At 40.2% G+C, this 23047-nt stretch overlaps 1 protein-coding gene across 2 annotated transcripts in view; it reads right to left on the reverse strand.

Annotated features, from left to right (window-relative positions):
• Positions 1-23047, reverse strand: part of MYLK (myosin light chain kinase) — a 220746-nt gene that overhangs the window by 183466 nt on the left and 14233 nt on the right. The window lies entirely within an intron of this gene.

Raw genomic sequence — 23047 nt, forward strand, 5'->3', positions numbered from 1 at the left:
CAAACAAAACAAATAAGATAAAATTTATAGCTTTCACCCAGGATGATTTGTGTATTTTGGAATAAACAGTCTCATGTAATAAGGTTACTTGAAAAAAAAGAATGTGTTTACATGAAAAGCACTAGCACAGGCCAATTTTTCACTCAGTGGTGGAAATACTGTGCTGTAACTCTTGAAAATTTTGCTTAATAAAACCTGATTGCTTTTCAGCTTTTTCTCTCAAACTAAGATCAATACATCCTTAATCAGATGTTATGTAAGCTTACCTGTAACTGATACAGTGGCAACTCTCTTCAAGAGATTGCAAGTTACTCCTAAAAGAAGTCATTCTCCTTGTGCAATACCAAACATGTTTTCATTATCAGTAGCTGACTCCTCAGACAGACTGAGGATAAAGAGAGCTTATTCTCCTTTTATGTTTGAATTTGAGTATGAGCTGAGAAGTGAGGCATTTTAAAAGATTGCCAGTTTTCCCATAGCCCTGACAGAGACAGCAGGCCTTCCTGTGGCTGACACACCTAACAGCAATACTACCCAGTGGCTCTTTGTGGCTCTCCAGTCAAATTGCTATTATTGTTTTTAAAGGTCACAGCTACAGAGGACAAAATAACCCAAATCACTCTCATTAAGCTTGATCTTTCCCTAAGTTTTTCTACTTCACACAAAAAACTGCTTCTACACAAATCTCACACTTGATTGTGTTCTGTCTGGGCACACACGTGCACTTGTGCTCACTCATTCATAACGTTTTTGGCCAAAGGGAGCTCTTGAAAACTGCAGAAGTGGGATTAAAGCCCCCAAATTTGTCCCCGTCCTGTGCTCTAAGGCTGGCTGGACACTCCACTTCTTCCCTAGTTTACATGTGGTACAGCACCAACAAACAGGGATTCGAGCCTTCATTTGGCTTTACAGGAAGAGAGCCTGCTGAAACTCGGGAGTTAAAGCGATATGGTAACAATGGAGACGTCAACTCTCAAAATCACATAGGCTCTAACAAGGCTTTCACTTGGCACCAGTTACAAGGATGCTTTGTAACAGACACCTAGCCTCTGAAAATAAGACAATACTAATTGCCTTCTTAACAGGTCTTCAGATAGACTATAAACTGGACCACAAGCTGGAAGTTTGAACTGAATTCAAACTGGCAACTGAGAACTTATTACTGAGTTAAAAGTTAGAAGAGATTATTCCAATCATTTTGTCTGAGCTTGGTGGGACACAGCCCAAAAAAATGATGCAAGAATTCCTTCACTTCTTTAAGATCCTTTAGAGAAGGCATCCAGTCACTCTATGGTGTCTCTAAAGCCATATTATTATTTTTTAAGAACGTTAAACATTTTGGCGTGTCAGTTCCAGTGAGAATTAAACCCCCCTTCAGATTCCAATCTCTGGGTCTAATTCTACCATCTACAATCTGTACCTCCTGTTCAGGTAGGTACAATTATAATCAGTTAAGAATCACATTTTTATCCTTTTGAAAAGTTAAATGTATTGAACTTCAAGGCATTTTTCCAGACAATGAATCATTCTTTTATCTCTTTTTTGAATCTTTTCCAATTTCAGCCTCCTTTGTGAATTGTGGCTACTAGAATTGGATTTGGTTAAGTGTACAATGACCTCCATGGTGTTACAAAAAAGTAATGTCCCCACCTCTCTCCTGCTTGATGTTTCTTTCCCTTCTCTATATCTCAACAAGGGCTTAATCAGATCTCTTGCCTACAGCATCACAATGACAGTCCTTATTTCCTTGTTTATTCAGTACTAGCCTCAAAACATTTCCGAAGCTGCTTTCTCAGATGTAACATCCCATTTTCTGTGACCCGCACAATGCTCCCATACACATTATCTAACAAGTGACTGTTAACAAACATGAGTCTGCCTTGCAATAAAATCCAGATTAGCACATATTATTATACCTGTTCCTTATATTATTGGTTAAAAAACAAGTATAAAACAAAACCAAAACACTCAAGAAGAAAAAACTGCTCTGCCCCACCGATGCTTGCATGGTGTCAATAAGTCCTTAGAATTAACCACTCACCTCGAATCTGAACACAGTGTACTGCAGTCAGGGTGCTTCTGATGTAAGGGAATTTCCGTAAGATTTCAGGAGAAGCAAATGTCAGGAGAGTTAATGGGTTTGTACGTGTTGTGTAGAAACACTAATTTGAAACACAGTGTGGATAAAAATAAGTATTGAATTTGAACCATTTCCACTGACTCTTGGAAATGAATAGTGGGGTTTTACTGATGTATTAATAAACGAACAAAATTCACCTCTGACGCGAGTGATGCCAGTGATGGATCTATTTGGAGCATTTAGCCTGCTAATCACATTAGCAAAGGTCCAGCTGATACAAAAACCATCCCTAGAGATGTCGCTGTTTTCCCTTCCAGAAATACTAAGAAACAGCTAGTGAATGATTTAGGGATTTTTCCATACATATAATTTATACAAATCTTCCATTGCTTCATGCTAATGACAGTCAGACAGGTAGCAAATATCACAAACTGGGAAAGAAAATTTCGGCAGAAAAAAAAGAGCGGGGCTTTTGCTAAAGCTGTTTTCTACTGAAAAGCTCATAAATGGAAACTTATTTGGCATCTTTGTTGGAGCTGAATTGGCAGAGTAAGATGGAAAGCAGTTCTGTATCTCATTACTGCCTCTACTATCACAAGCTGGAAACTTTGGAAAAACAGGCTCCTTTCTGTTTAGATACCACTGCGCTGTTGCTGTACAGAGTGTCTGGTTTACTCTTCTCCTTAGTACGGATGAGATCTGCATAGAAAGGCTCTTTGTCTTTTTAAGGCTTCACCTACTGCTGCTTATTTTCTACCTGATATCTACTTGTGACATTGTAGGCATTTCCTAAGCAACAATTACAATGTCAGCAAAAGATGGACCAAATGCCACCACACAAACACATGTAATCCAGTGTTCCTGACGTAATTTCTGTTTGATTTGGTGCAGTACACGTTTGCATTAATTAGTTAAATTCAGTAAATTTAGCTTTCTAAAAGGACTGCAAATTGGTACATAGAAAGAGCAGTATCAACAACTACCCAATCTTCAGTCTAACTGGAACAGGACCTGGATTTAAGGTGAGCAGTAAATGCTGAGAAGAAGCAAGTGTGTAAGAAAACCTCTGCTTTTATGTCAGGATTCCCCAGAAATAAAGGATGACGAGAAAAGATATCAAAAGCCATGACACGTGCTTGATTGCAGTAGGGGAATTATTTCTAAATAGCTGCGTTGATAAAGGAGACATGGCAGCTACTTTAATAGAACAATAAAGGTGTTCTTACATCTCATGTAAGGCCTAATCAGGGCAGCACAGTGTCCTATAGACATATCCAGGCCAGTTCCAAAGCTAAAATAGCAACATGAGCATGCTAATCCACTGGACTAATTATCACTCTTGAGACCTAAGCTAATTTTTCCAGGTGTTTCTTTGTGTAAGACATATCAGCACAGAAAGCAAAACCGTGGACTCTCAATGTTTTGCCTTGCTTTTCTCGTTTAGGAAATGCAGTTTCCATCCAGGAGCAGCACAAATCTGAATTCCATCTCCACACTGTTTAGAGCCTTACACTGGAAAGACAACATGGTCTAGCAGGCAGAACAATCAAGTAGTAGGAATTCCAACATCTGACCCTGTTTCTGGGTAAAAGCATTTCATTTTTCTTTCTCTTTTTCTTCATTTTGTATTTGGTTTATGTATTGAAATCCAGTGCAAAGTATCTGTGTGCTTGCACAGAGCCTAGCACAACGGCATCACAAGCAGTCATTTTTTAGTGCAACAAAAAAAAATACTACTTCTTTTGTTTCCAGGTTCTCACAGTAGGGTAGGGCTCTGTCTCACACTTAAAGATGTCTGGAAAATGGAATACTATATCCAGATTAACACAGAAGAAAACAAAAGCTTAAGTCAGCCATATAGCACAAAGAACCATAGTCCCTTAGCACCTCCAGTCTTTAGCTACTCATTTCACAGCTAACATTGGAAATTAGCCCCCCACCATCCTTTTCTTTCACTAATCAATTGACTGATTTCTCTTAAAGTCACACACACTCAAAGGGCACATTTGTTACAATTGTGCCATATGTGTTCAGAAAAAACTATCTCCAGTCAGATTGGGCTCTTTAGACACAGTGAGATCAAACAGCTCACAAAATCCTTTGATGGAAATTTAATTCTTTAAAAATATGCACGAGGTAATTGAAAACACATTTTATGATATTTCAGATTATAAACAGTAGATGTCTGGCTGGGTTGAACAAATAGCATTAAGCCTTTTTCTTCCTTCTGAAAAACCACAGTGCTTGGCAGCGTGAGGCACTGATGCGTCTTCTGCACCAACCCAGGGAAACCAGCGTTTAGAATGAAGCGCTGTGTGAGGATGCAAATTGCACTCCAACAGAAGAAACTATTTGTAAACATTGGTTATTCTTCAGTCAGAGCCATTTTGTGATATTTGCATGTTTTTCCAAGATCTAAGCACAAGGTTTATTATATTTTTCCTCTCCCTGCTTTCCCTTGCATAAGTCTTCAGGAAAAAGCAAAAATAAGTATCCTTTGCTCACAATCACCAGTCTTACCATCAATCCTATGCACTCTAGAATGCAGAGACATCAAAAATTGTAAGATAAAGGTTCAGAGTATAAAATTCCATTTGAGCTTTGCTCACTTGATATTTAAGCCTTGTGTTAAGTATCAGAGATACCACATGTAAGAACAGAACAATCAAGGTCTTTTCATGTTCGTCTGAAAAAAGATAGGACATTAATGGGCTGGGGTGGGGTGAATGAGGACTTTTCTGGCAAAACCATTTAAGAAAATGGTATCTTTGTCACAGCTGAAGTATTTCATGCAAAGATACAGGCTAGTCTGAAGGAGGTAATTTCTAGTTACAGAAAAAAGTGCAAAACTAGCCTTGACTTACACCAAAGGAGTCAGGACCAGTAGTCCACAGGTACTCAGTGACTGTGGGGGAGCTTGCTTCAGACTCAGCCTGAATCACACACCGGCTATGAACCTCAGTCTTCTACAGGACTCAAGGCATGTGAGGTACATGATCAGTGTCTCAGTGCATTTAAAAAGTCTTTTAAGAGTAAGAGCATAATGAGTCTGTCTCTCCCCTTTCTTTGCTCCTTGAGGAAAAAGAGGTGGAGGAAATCCAGAACTGTCTGGGGTTCCTTCTGTGGCAGAGCCACAGAAAAATCTGCGTGCTCAACACACCAGGAGTCAGGCTTGATTTGAGTTCATATTGCGCTTCATTATCTGTCCCGTTTTTGACACTCTATCAGTAACCCAGTCCTACACTTTCTCCTCAAATTAGAGATTAAACTACCTCAGTCTAAAAAATGAAATAGCTATGATCTTTATTTCCACAGAGTTGATTTTTTGCTTCATCTTCTTCCAAGTCAGTGGTCCTTGGAAAATACGAAGTTTTACTCCAGAGTTGGAACAACACAGACCAAGGCAGGTTCGAAAAGCAGGCCAAGACTGATGCAGCCTTTCCCTAAGGTAGAAGGCACCTTATTACTTGCTTCAGCTTCCTCGCTGCTTGAGCCACAAATGAGAGAACAAAGAAACATTTGGTGAAACAGTGGTACCTACCTGCTCTCTGCTTCCGCTTCTGCCTACTTGTGTTGACAGAAGTCTTTTCATTGCGTGTGGGATAAAGAGAAGCCTTATTTTATGGAAGAAGCTTCCCCTGCCTCAGAAGCCACTGATGTTTAAACTAAGGCTTCCTGGTTTGTTAGTGTCACTGGAACGCATACAGTGACTGAGAAATCAATGATTTGAAATGATAGAGTATCATCCATGCTTCAAACCAATGCTCTTGTTTTCCCTGGGTCACTGAAAGAATGAGCTGCTCTTTGTACAACAGGAATAAGAAGTTGATGTGTTAAGTCTAAAAGGCTCCACTCTTCCATACACTCATTTTAAGGGATTTTTCATCATAACTAAAGTTTTGAAAAGTGAAACAATCCAAAAGGATAGTGTGATCTAACAATAAATCAAGCTTTGAAGTGAGAGCACTCTGAAACTTTGGAGGAATTACAATTCATTGAGTAGGGAGGCATCTGCACCTTGGTAAAACCTAGCAAACTAGTGGCAAAGCAGAACTGAATAGGCAGCTTATTGTTCTGCACCACTCTCCCTGGGTGAAGTGAAAGTACAGGAAAATGAAGTCTTTCCCTCTCACAACTAAAGATAGAACAATGCAAATCCCAGGGCAGTATTGACTTGTTAAACAGTTTCTGCTGGCTCTATTTTAAAGCTCTAAAGACTTTGAAGTGGAGTTGTAAACTCAATTGATTTCAAACAAAAGGCTAATGTAATCCACTTTCAGCACCAGTACCATGCTGGCAGTGAATACATCCTTCTCAGTAATAGAAATTACTTATTGGGGTTTAAAGCAATTCATTTCAGTGCTTTTAAGTCACTTAAGGAGTTGGATAGGAATGATCTTGGCTGAATTCAGCCACAGGAAACAAAGCCAATCTCTGGACCTGTTTTACTGGGGAGACAGTAAGGTCTCCAGGAACACTAGCATTAATATCCGACACATTCATGTGCCCTTTTTGTCCCAAGCTGCTTTCCAGGTATTGCAGTTTTGTAAGTGAATTGTTTCACCCAGCCCCGCAGTGCAGCCACCTCTGAGGTGGGCAAGGTCAGCAGGATCAATTAGGGCAGTAGCAGACGCTGCATCAGCTTAAAGGACTCGGCAGCCGTCAGATTCAGACACTGGAAAATGAATGGAGAGTTTGAGAAACACGAGCCACCCTTAAAAGATTTTATAACACTTCCAAGTCATGAAAACAAAATGGTTTAGGAGTTTGTGGCAACAAGATCAGAAGTCTCCAAGAACAGCCAAATGGAAAAAGATCTAGGAGGGAACTGATTAGAAGAATATGGGACAGACTGAATGGAATTACCAATTGTAGAGAGTCTAAGGAAAACAGCAACTAGTAGAAGATAGAATAGGTCAAAGATTTTAAACCTTTCCAGTAAGTTTCACAGCGTTTGGCCCCTTCCTTTGGAAAGTACATGTGATACACCAGGCAAAGTAATGACTCAAGGCAAAGTGCGAAACTAGGCAAATATTAAGGTGGCCCTGACATAGTTTTACAGATACACATGAAAACTGCACTGCCTGTTTCACTGTGCTTTTCAGTTTCTAATGAAACGTAAGACATGTTAAAAAACCTCGTGAGGTGGGATGGAAAAAGCCTGCAGTATAATTTTTGAAGGCCAGTGCTTGGCAATGGGCACCCAGGACAATTTAAATTCAGAAGTGATTCAAAATTCCTGGTGTAACTGCAGGCCTGTTCAAGGCCCAATGAATAAAATTAAGATCGTTTTGTCCAGCAACTGTATTCTGGGCTACATCTGCTATTCAACCTTCCAGGACCCTTGGCAAAAATCTACTATGTCATTTATGTCCAAATGGATCTCGACAAGGAGAATCTGCTTTCGAGAAGCTTCTGTAAAGGGAGGACACAGCCTAAGAGGATTTTGCTATAACTCATTTTAAATCTTCAAATTAATATTCCCATATTGTTGACAGTTTCCAACGTTTGTCTGCTCCTGGCTTCTACAGAGTTGACTTCCACGTGAATCCAAGAGCTCTTCTCCCTGGATAACATATCTACACTGAATGCCTTGGAAAGCTTTACTACTTTCCTCTTCTACTTTCATAGCACTTGACTTCATTCCAGACTGAAGCACTTTGAGGTTAGCGGTCTTTTCCCCAAACTATGACACTGAAGTCCTTTGTCATGCCAGCAATTTGAAAAATATATCAGTAACAATCTGTAATTAGAGCAATTCAGTCATGTTTGATATAGAGAAAGAGAAAGGAGATTTTTAGTTGCATCTCAGCCTCTCAGAATGGCTATTTAGCAGCTGGAGCTGCCTTAAAATAAAAGCTCATATAGTAAGTTTCTTCCATGTTCTCTAACTCAGATAAGCACAAAACCATTTTTAAAGGGCATGCCAATTCCTCTTGAGCCAGACTACACAGCAACAGCACTCTCCCTCTCAAACTAATTATTTTGTGCTAAATGAAGAACAGAAATTACTCTTTACTTCTAAAAAATACAGCATGCCCTTCCCTAACTCGAACTCCTACTTGTCAGGTAGGAAGCATACTCGGCCTCTTGTCCTTCAGGCTAGGCAGGTACCAACCCCAAATCCAGCAAGGAGGCAAACCTTTTTGCATGTCGAGGGTGTCAAAGGATTTGGCGAGCATGAGACTGCCTGCAGTCAAATACATGACTAACTCCAGTTGAAACGTTATGACAAAGGTCTGTTTTTCCCTTTCTCTTTATTCACTTCATACTTTCCGTTGTTTACTGCCGCTCATCTATAGCTAATGTTTCTGTAATTGACCAGACTTGGGCTGCACAGATAATCAGAAGCCAAGTCTTCAGCTCACCCTGTGCTGTTAAGAGACTGCCCAACACAATACTACTCACCTTCATTACATACCCTCCCGTTTTTCTACCTGCTTTGATGCACAACAAAACAGTTAATGTTCACCTTTAAAGTTGTATCAATGCCGTTTGAATTAGCCATCCATTGAATGAATGACAGGAATTCACACCTCAAGGCTTATTGTTTCGGGCTGCCTGCCAACCCAGGTGGCTACCGCTGCGGCAGTGACCTGCTGGTCACTTTAAAAGGTTTCTTCACAACTACAAAAAGCTACAGAGTTAGTTTGAAAACTTCTGGTCATAAAAAATAGAGTAAAACTCTGGTATCTGTCTAGCCTCCAAACTTTAGCTAATCCTTTTCAAGGAAGCCTGCCCCGTTCATTTAAAAGTCCTGTATTTAAGCCACAGTTCTCTCCTTTTCCTCAGTACAGCATTTTTCAGTGTGACATCCTTCTTAGGAAGGCATAAAAATTTCCTCAGCTCCCTGAAGATGGTTTGCTTAGAGTTGCATACGTTCACACGCATGGTCAGGGAAGAAAGCAGCCACTTCTGCACCCCCAAAGGAGTGTGAAAGCTGGAATATTATATAAATCACAAAAATAGGCAGTGGGCCAGATACTAGAAAGGAAAGCAATTCTCATTCCTAAGGTACTTGCTGGTTTCCTATTGATTGTAATGGGAAACTTCCAAGTTCCCACTCCCAGTCTCTGAGACAGCAGCAAAAATATACACGTTTCTGAGCACACCACGACAGAGGTTAACGAACCAGCGGGCCCCTGCAGCTTCACTGCACTGGCTCACATTGCTATTGTGACACTGGCATTGACCTGGAATTCACTTATGGCAGTTACAGGATTAAACAAGCAAAATCCTGAACAACAAAACTCACGTGCATTTCGCCTATTTCACATTGCATGTGAAATACAATTGTCTGTCACTTGTCAAAGGAGCTTTACAGAACTAACACCTTCCTGTATTGCTTCCTTCAAATTCACAAACATGAACCAGAGCCCCACACTTCCATCCCTTCCATGACAAAAGCAGGAAATTCCCTTGCCCCTTATTTCTAGTGAGGAATATTTAAAACCAAAAGTGGACAAATAGAAAGGTTAGCAGCTGGAAAGAAGCATGAGTCCTGACTAGGAAAGCAACAGTTAAATTACCTAGATAATAACAGTAAAAAACTTCAATAAACAGAAGTGGAAAAGGCTTCCAAGATGATTAAAGGGAGAGCAAGTGAAGCTGAAGTGAGTGTATAGATGCTGTAGGACAGACAAAACAGAAGTAGGATCATCACCTCACAAAGCAATTGCTCTCATGAAATTCATGGAGTCCCACTGAAGAGGTAACTCCAAGTACGTTCCTGGCTGATGCTCTGGCAGACAGGGCTACCGTATGCTTTGAAGAGAAGAGTACAGAATAAATATAAGGTTTGATCATTAAATGGAATGTTACCAAAATATCATGTCTGTAAACAGAGTCAGACAGCTAGAGATTTTGGAAAGCAAACCATAAAAATGCCCCAATGCCTCATTCTTATGCATATCCTATCTCCAGTGACCATCAGTAGCACTTGCCTTGGGAAAGGACACATAAAGCCAGAGTAAGCTTACAGCAATTCTTTCCCAAATACACCCTCCCCGCTTCTGGCAATCAGCAGTTTATGGACTTAGGAAGCCAGACCATCATGTTTCATAGTCCCTAAGTTTAACCTCTATGAATTTAACCTCTTCCTGAACCCATTTAGGCCTTCTTGACATTTTATTGCAGTGAGTTCCACAATCAATTGCACATGCTTTGCATTAAAAAAAAAAATATGAAAATAAGACTTGTTTTAAGCTTGTTGTTTGAGTTTTACTGAGTTCTCCCTTTATTCAAATGAAGCTATGACTGGTTATTCCTTGTTTACTTTCTCCACACCATTTCTAGTTTTGTGACATCTGCAACCTTGAACCAAGATTTTTTCCAAACTAAAGGGTCCTAATTGACTCTCCATGGATGTCATTCCATATCTCCGATTTTTCTGCCCATCTCTGAATCCTTCTCAGTTCTATCAAGCCTTTCGAAGTTACAGACAGAGCCGCAGATCCAAGTTTTGAAGACGTCAGAACAAATGTTTCTGGTTTATTCTTTATTATATTCCCTAACTTTGTTATTTGGACACCCCTGGAACTGACAATTTGAAAGAACTATCTACAGTAATGCCAAAATCACTTGCTCTACATAAAGAATTTAAATTACATTCTCCATTAACATATTGTGTTGGAATTTTCAAATCCTCAGTTATATTTATTACTGTAGTACCTTTCTGATAGTCAACCTAGAATTAACCCAGACACCATGCTCAGCACCAGAACTTCTCCCCAGTGCTGTAAAAATAGGAGAACACTCATTTCACTTCAATAAAGTTTTTCAAGTAGAAAGCTGTTCTGGGAACAAAGCGTCCCAGGAATTAGTTTCGTATCATCCCTAGCACTTACGACATTTGACATAGAGCAGAGACAAAAAGCTGCAAAAAACATTCCTACCATTTCTTAAAAGTCAATCTATATTGAAAAGAAGCCTGAAGAAATGCTGTGTGCTCAATTCTTGCACTCAACACTCTTGCTTTTTCCCCTTCTCCAAAAGCATGATATGGAGACATAAATCAGTAGCCTCAATTCTTCACGCGCACACACCCCCCTCCTCACCTCCCAAGTTAACAGAACAGATGAAAACCAGCTGCCTTCCAATTTGCCTCTGTTCTAAGCAAGTGATTCCCACATTTATCAGTATTTCATCCAGCTATTTTTTGGCACCAACATTTTCAATATCACTTTAGAAATAGAGGGGTGACTAAGGATGGGAGGGGAGAACATAAATATAACCCACATACACACACAAAAAAACACCCACTGGTGTAAGGTTTCACAATGAGACACTTCCTTTGCAAGATTTTTCATTGCCTTTAATGATTTTTCCCTTGACATGACTTTAAGTCATTTTCTCATATTGAGCAACCAGAACAAACAAAATTAATATAGATTCCTTTGGAAGTAGCAGAAAGCTCCTAATTCAATGTTAACTCAGACAAAGATTGACCAATATTAATCCATGTTTAAAAACCAAATAAGCATTCAGCATATACCTCAAAGGGTAGTTGGAAAAGGTTGCTTTTTTCTCACCCATTGAGAGCTTCCAGGTTCTGTGCAAGCAACACCAGGCTGTGAAACAACAACTGGCTCAGGACACTTCTGAGATACCGAATCCACACACTGAATATTGCTTGCCCGGATAGCAAGTGAGAAAAAGTTATTTCCAAAGGCTCTTAGAAGGCAGAACTGTAGTTTTATCCCGGGAATAGAATATGCACACGCACACACTCCATAGCACACGAAAGATCTCTGCCTTACTCAGCTCCCTGGTAACCAAGGTTCTGTTTTGTTGACTGGACTGTTAGGAAACATTCAGGAAAGAAAAGCGTGGCTTGGCAGTAATGCCCTTGACTCAGAAGACGAGTTAGTCATTATCAGTTTGTATGAGTAGGGGTAACTACAGTGACCTTTATCAAGTTACTTCATCTTTCCAGTACAGCGTTCCTCATCTCCTTGCTTGTAAAAGGATGGGAGCTTCATATTTTGAAGTGGAAACTCCTTAGCCCAAGAGTTGTGCCTGTTAGTGTTTGTACGGCGACGTGGACAGGTTTCTAATCTTCAGTCTAGAGGGACCTTGGATGCACACCTGAAGTATCCACTGCTGCCAGTGACATTAATCTCCTCCTTTCTGTCCCCCCATCCCCTGTTCTCATATTCTTACCCTTCGCTTTTTACTAACTTTAGCATTCACCCAAGCACAGGAGGAGCTGGATCAGGACTGAAAATAAAATCAAATTACATTCAAAAGGACCAGAATTTGGAGTTTGAATACTTCCTCCATTCTGAGACGCAACTTTTCAAAGGTCCCTGCCTACATGCTGTCTTAGAAATACATTCTAGGCTAACGTCACTATAATATTCTTTAAATTCTTTGTTAAGAAGACAGAATGTGGACGTAGGTCCATCATGTCAAAATTGTATCTATTCTCAAGTAAAAGCTGGTAGCACGATTCACTAACTAATCCAAGCCTATCTTTGTGTGCAGTTCAGCAGTCAGCTTACGTTTTCTGCAATACTCAGGACAGATGGAACATCCTACTACACAGTGAGTTAATAATGTGATAATAGAAAGCTAAAATGTGCATGAGTGCACCTGGCCTACCAAAGTGACAATAGCTCATCCAAAGAGGCAGAAACTGTCCACGTACCAGTGAGAAGAGGCAAACTTACTTCCTCCTGGGCTGTCAGATGACCTGCCATCCTCAAAGAAATCCCAGACAAGACAGAGATAAAACTCACGAGCTACATCAAACCAAGTTTCTCCTACATGGATATACATTGGACAGATGCATTGTCAGAATCATAGTGTAACATTCATTTCCTGTTCGTTAGAGAAGGTTTGATCTGACAGATCAGTATGGTTTTCTCAGCTTTGTCACCTCCGCCTTTCTAAAAATCTTTCTAACAGTATTACCTATTTGGGATTTTAAAAAGAAATATTTGTATTCAGTGTAACTTGAATCAAAGTACTAAGGATTATTTAAAGGTAAAAGGCATCCCATTCTTGTGGAAGGAGTGATCAGCTTTAAAACAAGCATACACAATGTGCTTGTCATGCTCAGCTTTCCAGTACCTTTTTCCAATATCCAAAAGATACAGGAGGCACCACAGCTTCAGTGAATTGCACTGACAGTGGAGATGCCCACATGTGCATAAGTAAACTGTTAAAACAAGTGTTGTGCCAGGAAGGCTTCCTGGCATGGAGCGAACAGGGGGCACGTTCAAACCCCAGTCATAGAGCTTGTGACAATAAGTCGGCTCAGATAGCCTAGGAAATTCTGTGATCCTAGCTGTCCAGGAAGCTAACCTAAACCGTTATATAAGTTATTTCTGGCATTACCCATTTAGTAACAGACTTTCGTAACAGACCACAGGTGTAATTACAGGATTCAACACATATCTTTTTCACAGACAAGCGTTTGCCTACGGAGAGCCAAGCTGACATGACTAAAGCACTAATGCAAGCTCCAGGGAGAACCCGAGTTATACTGCTTTTGACTCCGGTCAAAAGCGTAATGCGTCTTTCGTGTTCAAAGAGAAATGATCCAGTTATTACAGAAACAAATTGTCACAGAAAGTCTACAAGGCAGGCAGAAAGTTCAAATGCAACGATATTCCTTCTAAAAAAGACTTCCAAGAAAAAGATGTGCTGCGGTGAGGAATACCTCGCTGAATGAGATTACTGCTTTTAAAAATATATGTGATTTCACAGTCTTTCTAGTCAGGAGCACTGGTCTTTTACACTCCAAAGAGCTAGGCAGATATTCTACAGCTACCACATGGAGTTTTAAGAACATGTATCTTTAGGTTCACAGAATATAGCAGTAGATTAAGAGATGTAGGACACTTATGATTTCCATGAAAGATCAATAGATTGTTTGTCACATCAGAAGAAAACCCCACGAATTAAAATATGATCAAAATGTACCATTTTTTGCTGAGATCCAGGAAAGTTCCGAATCGTGATGATAGAGACAGCTTCATAAACTGTAAGTACAGTGAGCTGTCCAAATTTCTAAACTACAAACCAGGACCCCAGAAAGACTGAGAGTTCACCCGTTTTGGGAGATGCTGTAAGAGGTCTTCATCTTCCCCAGGGATGAGGATGAAAGAAGGAAAACTGATAACTGATAACATAATGGCAAAGTCTCAGAAATGTCAGGGGGAAAGGATCTCCACACGTCCCTGACCTAACATTCCACTGGAAGCAGGACAACTATCAACACCCGATCAGATCAGCTGTGGTTTTGCTTGGACAAGCCTTGCACACCTCCACACACAGACAGGCCACAACGTTTGTGGTAACCAGTGTCAGTGCTGCACTACCCTCCTAGGCTTCAATGTGAACCACTCAAGCTGCAACTTTTGGTCACTGCCCCCCATTTTTCCAGCTGCCACTACCAAGAACAGCTTGGCTGTTTCATCTTTGCAACTCCCCAAATTGCAGGCTGCTATTTGATTGACGGCTCAGTAGCAAGACTATATATGAAATCTTTGAAAGTCTCCCATTACAGTAGGAGACACCTAACAATGAAATCTCTTTGGAAAGGAAAGAGTGAGAATGAAGAGCCCAATTTTCAGTTTCCCACTAATTTACAGAATTTTATATTAAATACAATAGTACAATATAAAACAGCATCTTTCACTAAAGGCAGAGTTTAGTGAAAGTGATGGTTTTCTTCCACACTACTTAAAGAGAAATAACTTTTGCCCTGGTGTCCGTGATTCCCAGCTTTCTATCCCTCCCAAGAAGTGTAATAAGAAATTTAAATGTAAGCTTTTTTTCACCTTAAGGTAGGGGTGGAAAAGGGGAGGAGATTCATGTGTATTATCTACTCTGTTGGCACTCAGAAGGGCTATGATTGAGAGAAAAAACACCCTATGGAATACGTAAAAACTGATTTCATTCAAAACCAAATACTTTCTGCAGAAACATCCATTTTAAAATGAATTCTCTTCCAAGCTTATTGTCATCATCACAGTCTTAAGTTAGATACTCAAATTTACGCTACTGCAGGCCATTTGTACTTCCCTGTTTCCTTAACCAAAACAAACACACAGTCTAACTAGAATATTACGTTTAAAATTAGCATATTCATGTCAAGACACTGTACTTTCACAGTTATTTGCTTTTCTTCTCTCTGCTTCTGAGCACCTTTGGGATATGCCTTCATAAAGCAGCTATTGAATCAACATACAGAAAACTAATATTTTGCAATATGCATTCAAGTTACTTTAAAGGTAAAATTTTGGGCCAAATAATCAATTGGAGGGAAAACAAAAAAAAATAAAAATCCATTTACCTCACTGAAGCCAAAACTCTTCCCTAGGTAATTCTTCCTAACTCTAAAGGTCAATGGATTCAATAAGTACATAATGTTTCCAATTCAAACTACTTATGTTCTTGGATGAAAACAGGCTAATGATCAGATCCAGATTGGGTGCAACTCCGATGACTCCATGTGGTCTCAAACACTTTGAGAAGAATAGTCATGGTAATGATAGCACCAGCTGATCCATCCAAAATATGAAGCTGCTCATGTCCGAGTAAGAGTTGTCTAAACCTGGCCATTCTCATAAAAATCAGCATTTCCATACCACCACAGTCTTTTATGCACTGAAGTCAAGCGGCTAAAGAAGCACAGTTTTTCTACCCTCTTTTTACATATTTTTCTCTTATTAGGTTGCTTATTCAGCCTGTCCTAAAAAGTTCAAGTCCAAGAACTGCTGCAGTTTTATTTAAATAAAGATTTTAATTTTTTTTAAGAAAATGTATCATAATGGAGACAGAGAAGTGACTGGTATGCTTTTAATCTTAAAATATGTCCTGTACAGTTATAACTTAAGGCATTTGTGCTTATTTTCAGAGTACACTTAGCTAAGAAAAATCTGCAGAATGGCAATTTTGAGAAGAAAAATTGAAGGAAGAACTCCAGCACTACAGTATTTGTAACATGAAACAGCTTTTTTCTAACCAGAACTTGACCCCACTTTTCAAAGGCAAAAGCATCAGTTATGAAAAGAAGGTGATGCTTGGTGAATTTCCCAACGGATATAGGGTGACTAGGACTGTGGGCAACATGAAATACAAAACTCACTACACTCACATTGAGCTCGCTTTTAAGGGAATTGTTCAGTTGCACCTTTTCGTCAAAGGAGAATAAACACAAACATGCAGGAACATGCACATTTGAACCCTACACTGGTATAAAGTTGTGTTTGCTTCAGTATAAGCAAGTAAGGGGTGGTGGTGTCTATTTCTTTATCTAAAAACACATGAATGCAGTTTTTAACGATTACAACAGTCAGAGTAAAAATGAGTGGAGAGGGCATGTAAAATGCAGAAAGCAGGAGCTGGAAGGAATCAATAGTCTGTCAAGCCAATTACTTGTCTAAGCCCTTGTTTTCCCCTCACCACCTTTTTCCCAAATCCAACTAATAAAAAAAAACATCAAACAACCAACAGTCAGTGTTCGCATTGGAAAATTGGTATCTCCTATAGGGTTCAGCTGCAATGGTATTCATGTTCCTTTCAGCCTCTGTTTGAACAATGTCACTATGGAAACAGATCTGTGATGCCCTGCACCTTATCAGGCCTTCTCTGTTTAAATTCCTTTCGTTCGTTTTCAACAAAGCCATTCACTGAACCTCAACTAATCCAGGATTCTGTTAGGGGCGAGGGTTTCGTTTGGTGGTTGGTTGTTTTTTTTCCCTTCACTATCCTGTCTCTTCCAAAAGGTTCTCTCCCCCACTAATGTCGACTGACAAATTTTCTTTGCCTCCCATCTCCTCAGTTCCTAGCTCAAAAATTGTATGGCTGTATTTATTGCCAAACAAATTCTATAGTTTTTATCCCACTCTCTCCCCTCCCCAAGTGACATAGTTTTCAATGAAAATTCCACTCATTCAACAGCAAGTTTTTCGTTTTGGTTTTAGCTGCTAGGAATCTGCCTGCATCTACATCAGATGTGCCTTTAACTTCTCTCTAGAGAATTCCTAGGTTAGAGGTATAAAGGGTTACATCTCTGCAATACCAACAGTTTATCAGTTCCAGATGCATATGGAATCTCAAATCCTGTGTTTACAAATTCCAACTATTAGAATACTTTTGGGGAACCGAACAGGAGGGGCACTGGCAAGCTTCAAAGTTACTTTATGCAAATAAAAGGGCAAATTTGGGTTTGCCCTCACTGCATCCAGATCTGGTGCACAGGAAAGAGCCTCCGCAGTGCTTCTGCAAACTCAGCAGATGCTATAGCCTCTGAAGCAGTAAGCAAAATGCACGATATAATCCTCCACCTAAATAGATACGAGCCAAATACTATTTAACTTCTGAGTTTTTGTAATATTGCCCATGACTGTAATTTGAAGCAAGGGCACAAGGGAAGTTGTGGAAGTTGTTCCCTTCTTTAAGGGAAGATTCTGGTACTTTCCAGTGTGAGGGGAGGTGGAGTCTTACCAGCTTGCATGAGTTTTGTGGAGGATGGGAGTTACAAAACAGTTTTATTTTATTTGCTTCCTACCTTTGATATTCTGGTTGGCTGAGGAAGCAGAAGATACGGCAACACAGTAGCCTAAGACATTCTGTGGCTCTTGGAGTTCCCAAGGTGGACTGGTATAAATGCAAAGGCAAGTGTGACTAACTATCCAAATGAGCTTCACAACAAAGAACTAATCAAAACCTCCTTATGACTTCCACTGGGACAAAGCAACTGTATGTATGTTGATGCTTTAAGAGAAGGTGAAACTGGAAGAAAGCATACAACTCAAACATTCCCCCTTTAAATGTTTAACTGCATTATTTCCAGGCTTTCATTGAGCAAGCTGTCTGATGGAGGCAGGAGAAGCACAATTCACAAGCAATACTCATTGGGCTTCAGTTACTATTTCAAATGGAAATAAGAAGGACTCTTAGGAACCTCATAGCAAACCAGTTTGTTTCATGTTGCTACTGCAAATTTATATTGTCTTTACTTTTATCATAACATACCACCTAACAGCTTTTATGAGGTGTAAAACTTGACACATTGTATTAGTGGATTTTAACTAGTATTTTCCCTGATACTTGCACAGCTTATTTTGGTTAACTGAGGAACACATTTGAGATACAGCCAAGGAGAAGACCTGCATACCTAAACAAGTCCTTCAATCCAAAAAGTTAATCAAATTCACATTTTTTCCATGCATCTAACCATGGAACAGCAGCCTTGTTTCCTATTTCTGCATAGGTCAGGAACTTGCCATTCTATTTCAGCCCATAGCCAGGGAAAACCACAGCAAAGCAGGTAAGCTCCCTGCTCCCAAAGGCAGCACTGCCTCCCTGTAAAGTCATGACAAATACAACATAGTTCATAGCGAACACGTTTAGTTCATAGAGAACACATTTTTCAGAGAGCTCCTCAGACACTCTATGCTAAATTCCACTGATGTTCAACAGAACATAGATACTTCTGAAAAATGCTACCTAGACAAAGCAAAGAAGGTAGAGACCAAATAACAGACATTCCAGATTCATCCCTAGTGTACTAACAGGAAATTTTTTAATCTTTATTTTTATTTATTTATTTTCAGGCACTACTAGGCTTGGCACAAAATAAAGCGTTACTTTGCGTTACCCCCCACGTTCTCAAACTAATCATTCTTCATAAGTCATCTCTGGCAGCTACTACTCTGCATCATCATCTCTTGCCATTGAAAGACTAAACACATTGCTGATTTTCAGGGACTTAAAAGCTGGGATATAAGATGAGGAACTAGGAAGTGCCGTGCTAATTTAATTTCTTGCCACAGCTCACCTTTCACTGAGCAAGATCAGGGCATTTCCACAGACCCTGTGCATCAGGCCATCGCTACGTCCAACCTCCTCTTACACAGATGGCAAAGCTGCACAGCAAGAAGTCAGCTGTGCCTTTGGAGAGGAACAGTCCTACACTCAAAGCTGCAGTTTCGCAACCTAATTGGGTTCACTTCCATGTGTACGTACCCCACTGGTTCATTTTGTTTCTCACTGTAAACATCCCTCTGCTGGGTTTTAGCCCCAATCTTGAGAGTATACAGTTACCAGATATCAAAGAAACAAAATCAAACAGAAAAATATTTAAATAAAAGAATTCTGAGTAACAAGAGGCTGGGAGAATCAGAGACATAAAAGTCATGGGTGCAAAATAAACAGTGATAATATTTAAGCTAGAAATCAGAAGAATGCTTCCAATATGGCAGAGGGACACCTTCCCACTAACTAAAGCAGCCTAATTTCTCTTAAAGATCAGGGTATGAAAGAGGTTGTATGGAACAGCTATTGTAAATAAGGCTGGACAGGCCCTCCTGGACCACTGGGTCTCATTCTCTGCAGGGATAATACTGGAGTTGGATACTCTGTATCCAACTTTATCCTTTCATTATGTCCTGTCATTCCCTCTGAAATTATTGAAAGTTGTGCTTACATTTCTGAGGGCAGGTCTGGGCAATTTGCCTTTAGCCTCATACCACTGAATACACTTCCCTTTCTCCCTCCCTGCCCACAACTTTAAGAATTAAGTTGGGAACATAAATCTCTATTTCAGATTTCCTTAGTTTAGACAGACTAAGCCAAGACGCTCCCCACCCCTCTCAAACTTCTATAGCAATGAAGTTATTTTGGAGTAATTTCTCCTCCTGTGGAAGACACTAGCCAATGACATTGATATGTATTTTCTCTCCATATTAATTAGATTTTGTAATCCAAACTAGAGTGAGACTTTGGTTGCTTCTGTATTCTTCAGGCTGCTGTGGGTCCTCAGAAAACAACCGAAGTGGTGAAATTAATTTGGAACACTGGTTTTCCTCAAAAGCTTTCTCATAGAAAGCTTTAGTGATCCTTCCACCAGAGACTGCTCACCAGACGGTTGCCATTAATTACTGCATGGAAACATTTGGCCAGATATACACAAGACACAAATCACTTTTTAGAGATTTAGTTGTTTTAGAACTATGGCCGAAGGAGCTGGCTTTCTCCCATTGTGTCTTGTATGCATCATTTCAAACTCCTATGGCATTTTTACTGGCCTGGCTGTAAACAGAAGCAGGTAGGACTCCGTAGTGAAGCTGATGAAGGATGGGTCTGAACCTGAAGTGGAGTAGGTAAGTGCAGCTTTGCTAAAACTATGAGCCTCTTCCTGCTGCACTGCACACTATCAACCTAGAGGCTGTAGCAAGTTTAAACCCGTCATTAAACCTGTGTCTACATGGAAGCCTCTGTTTCCTGGCCTAGAAGAAAATTAATTTGATGATTAAGAGAAAAACAGTTATAGCCTTGTGGGTGCAAGCAGTAGTAGAACCAGCTGCCAGTCCTCTTGGAGCGAGGAGACATATTGCAATAAGAACCACATTTTCTGTAAGAAGTCTCAGAGAACATTACTAGCAAGTTGTCTCTAATGTCTCAGATTTATAGCATGGCCTGGCTCAGAACCACTGCATTTTGAGAGCTTCCTTGCAACAAAAACTGTTATTAAAGTGTGAAACTCTGGCCAAGGCTTTCACTCCTATAGCAGTTTATTATCTCCCTCTCTTCTAGTGCTAAAAGTCCAACAGTACAATGGTGTCCCCAGCTTATATGTTAAAACACGTGCAAAAACAGTTCAGAGCTACAGCATTCACCTTCCAATAAAGCACCTTCTGTGTGAACCACTGGGGCATGTGGAGTCTTGAGGTCAGCAAAACACATCGTCTCGTTCCATCTTGATCTCTTCTGACATTAAAAGAGATGAGAAAGGAAGAAAATTGTGCCCTAGCGTGTCCATAGGTAGAATCATGCATTTAGTGGATGTGGTGTGAAACAGTAATGCAATGAAGGTGGAAGAAAAAAATCCAGGGAATTTTCCATCTCGTTCTGTATAAATTATGATGCACGAAATGTACGTACACTACTGTTTGCAAAGAGAACAGCTCATCTAGACACAGTTGACATTTTAAAGCAAGTTAGTGGTGGTGAAACAGAACAGTTTGCAAATCGCGCCAAGAAAGTAACCTCATTTTCAGTTTATTAGGATAGAAACTTCCCACTGAATCTGCCTCCTTTCCCTTCAGAGAAATGAAACATTTTTCTAGGAGCGAAAGAACTCAGATCCAAAGAAGGAACTGCATTGTGATACTCTCAGTCTCCCAGCTGATTCTCCTGCCCAACAAGTCCTCACTTTATATATTGATATATGGAAGAAATCCCCTTGTAAGGAAAAGGAGATTAGAGGTTAACATTTACTTTAACAATAAAAATAAGAAGCCACTTCACAACCCATTTCAGTCTCATGGGTTAAATGGAACCAGCTGTACATGTGGCCATCCTGCAAACAAAACAGTGTGTCAACTAAAAAGAAGTTATTTCTTGGTGGCACAGAAAAGCAGATAAGATGCTACACTGTTGTCACGAAGGGACAGGGAGGAAGGTTAGAAGGGACAGTTCAGTCATTTATTCCCACCCATTGGATACTGTCAGCAATTCAGTTTAACCCTTTCACACTTATATTGAAACTGATGGGTGCTACCTGGGTCAAGCACAAAACACAGGAAGACAATTCTTAAGCAGTGGTGTCTCAAGAATTTCTAACAGCTGCTGCATTGACTGAGCTCAAGTCTCTGAATTAAGTCCTGTGAAATCCAGTATTTGCCCCAAGAAACATGTATGGGATTATCCCATAGATTCCACATGCACAGGATACATGCAGCTTCAAAAGACAGCTCCCTGCTGACTGAAGGAGAAGCAGGTATTACAGGGCTTTTAAGTCTCTGCAAGCAATATAGATATCATATCCTTTTACTGTATTACTCTGTAGACTCCAATAAATCTACAGAATTCAGCTTACCACAAGGCTACTGTTTTTCAGAGTGACTGACCCAGTGACTGGTATTTATTTGCTGAGACAAGCTCTATAAAAAGAAAAAATCCACACTATTCCCCCTCATCGCCACAAAGATGACATCCTGTTGCCAATCTGCTTGCCAGGAAACCATCTGGAAACAATATCGATACCACAATCTATAGGCATCCCTCCAATGCATTAATCAGGTCACCAGAGTTCAATAACTGACAGCATCTTTAAAACCTGGAAAGGATAAAGCTGTGGTAATAAGGCACAGTCAAGATCAATCTCCAGGGCCTGGTTAGTTCTTCCTCTCCTTTGTTTTTTTTCCTTTTTTCTTTAAAAAGCATATAGCATTAGCATTTTTTTTCCCCAGTGTTTGGGTTTAAATTTGCCATTTCAGAGAACTTCGAAGCGCAATCAAGGCCTCTCAGTTTGACACCTGCACACGTAATGGAAAATGTCTATCGCCTCACTGAAGCAAATGCAAGTCCTCTCACACATGAGAGAGGAAGAGCCACGAGACTTCTGCCTTGACAGTAGAGTTATCCATATAAACCCTAAAGGGCATTGAAAAAAGTCTGGAGAGAATTACATGGAGCATGACGATGATTTGGAGATTGCAAAAAATACACTAAAAACCATAAATATGTACATATATGCTTACTGTAGCCAAAAAACATACAGAATTCGGTTTACGATGGTTTCAAGGTTTGTTATCACACAGAGCAGAAGCGTGAAGACAGGCTGAGAGAGTTGGGGCTGTTCAGCCTGGAGAAGAGAAGGCTCCAGGGTGATCTTATCTCAGCCTTCCAGTACTTAAAGGGGGCCTACAGGAAAGCTGGAGAGGGACTTTTTACAAGGGCTTGTAGTGATAGGACAAGGGGCAATGGCTTTAAATTGAAAGAGGGTAGACTTTGGTTAGATATAAGGAAGAAATTTTTTGCAATGAGGGTGGTGAAGGAGTGGAACAGGTCGCCCAGAGTAGTTGTGGATGCCCCATCCCTGGAAGTGTTCAAGGCCAGGTTGGATGAGGCGTTGAGCAACCTGGTGTAGTGGAAGATGTCCCTGCCCATGGCCGGGGGGTTGGAACTAGATGATCTTGGAGGTCCCTTCCAACCCAAACCATTTTA

The sequence above is a fragment of the Tauraco erythrolophus genome, chromosome 8 (genome assembly GCF_009769465.1).
Source record: "Tauraco erythrolophus isolate bTauEry1 chromosome 8, bTauEry1.pri, whole genome shotgun sequence".
Taxonomy (NCBI): domain Eukaryota; kingdom Metazoa; phylum Chordata; class Aves; order Musophagiformes; family Musophagidae; genus Tauraco; species Tauraco erythrolophus.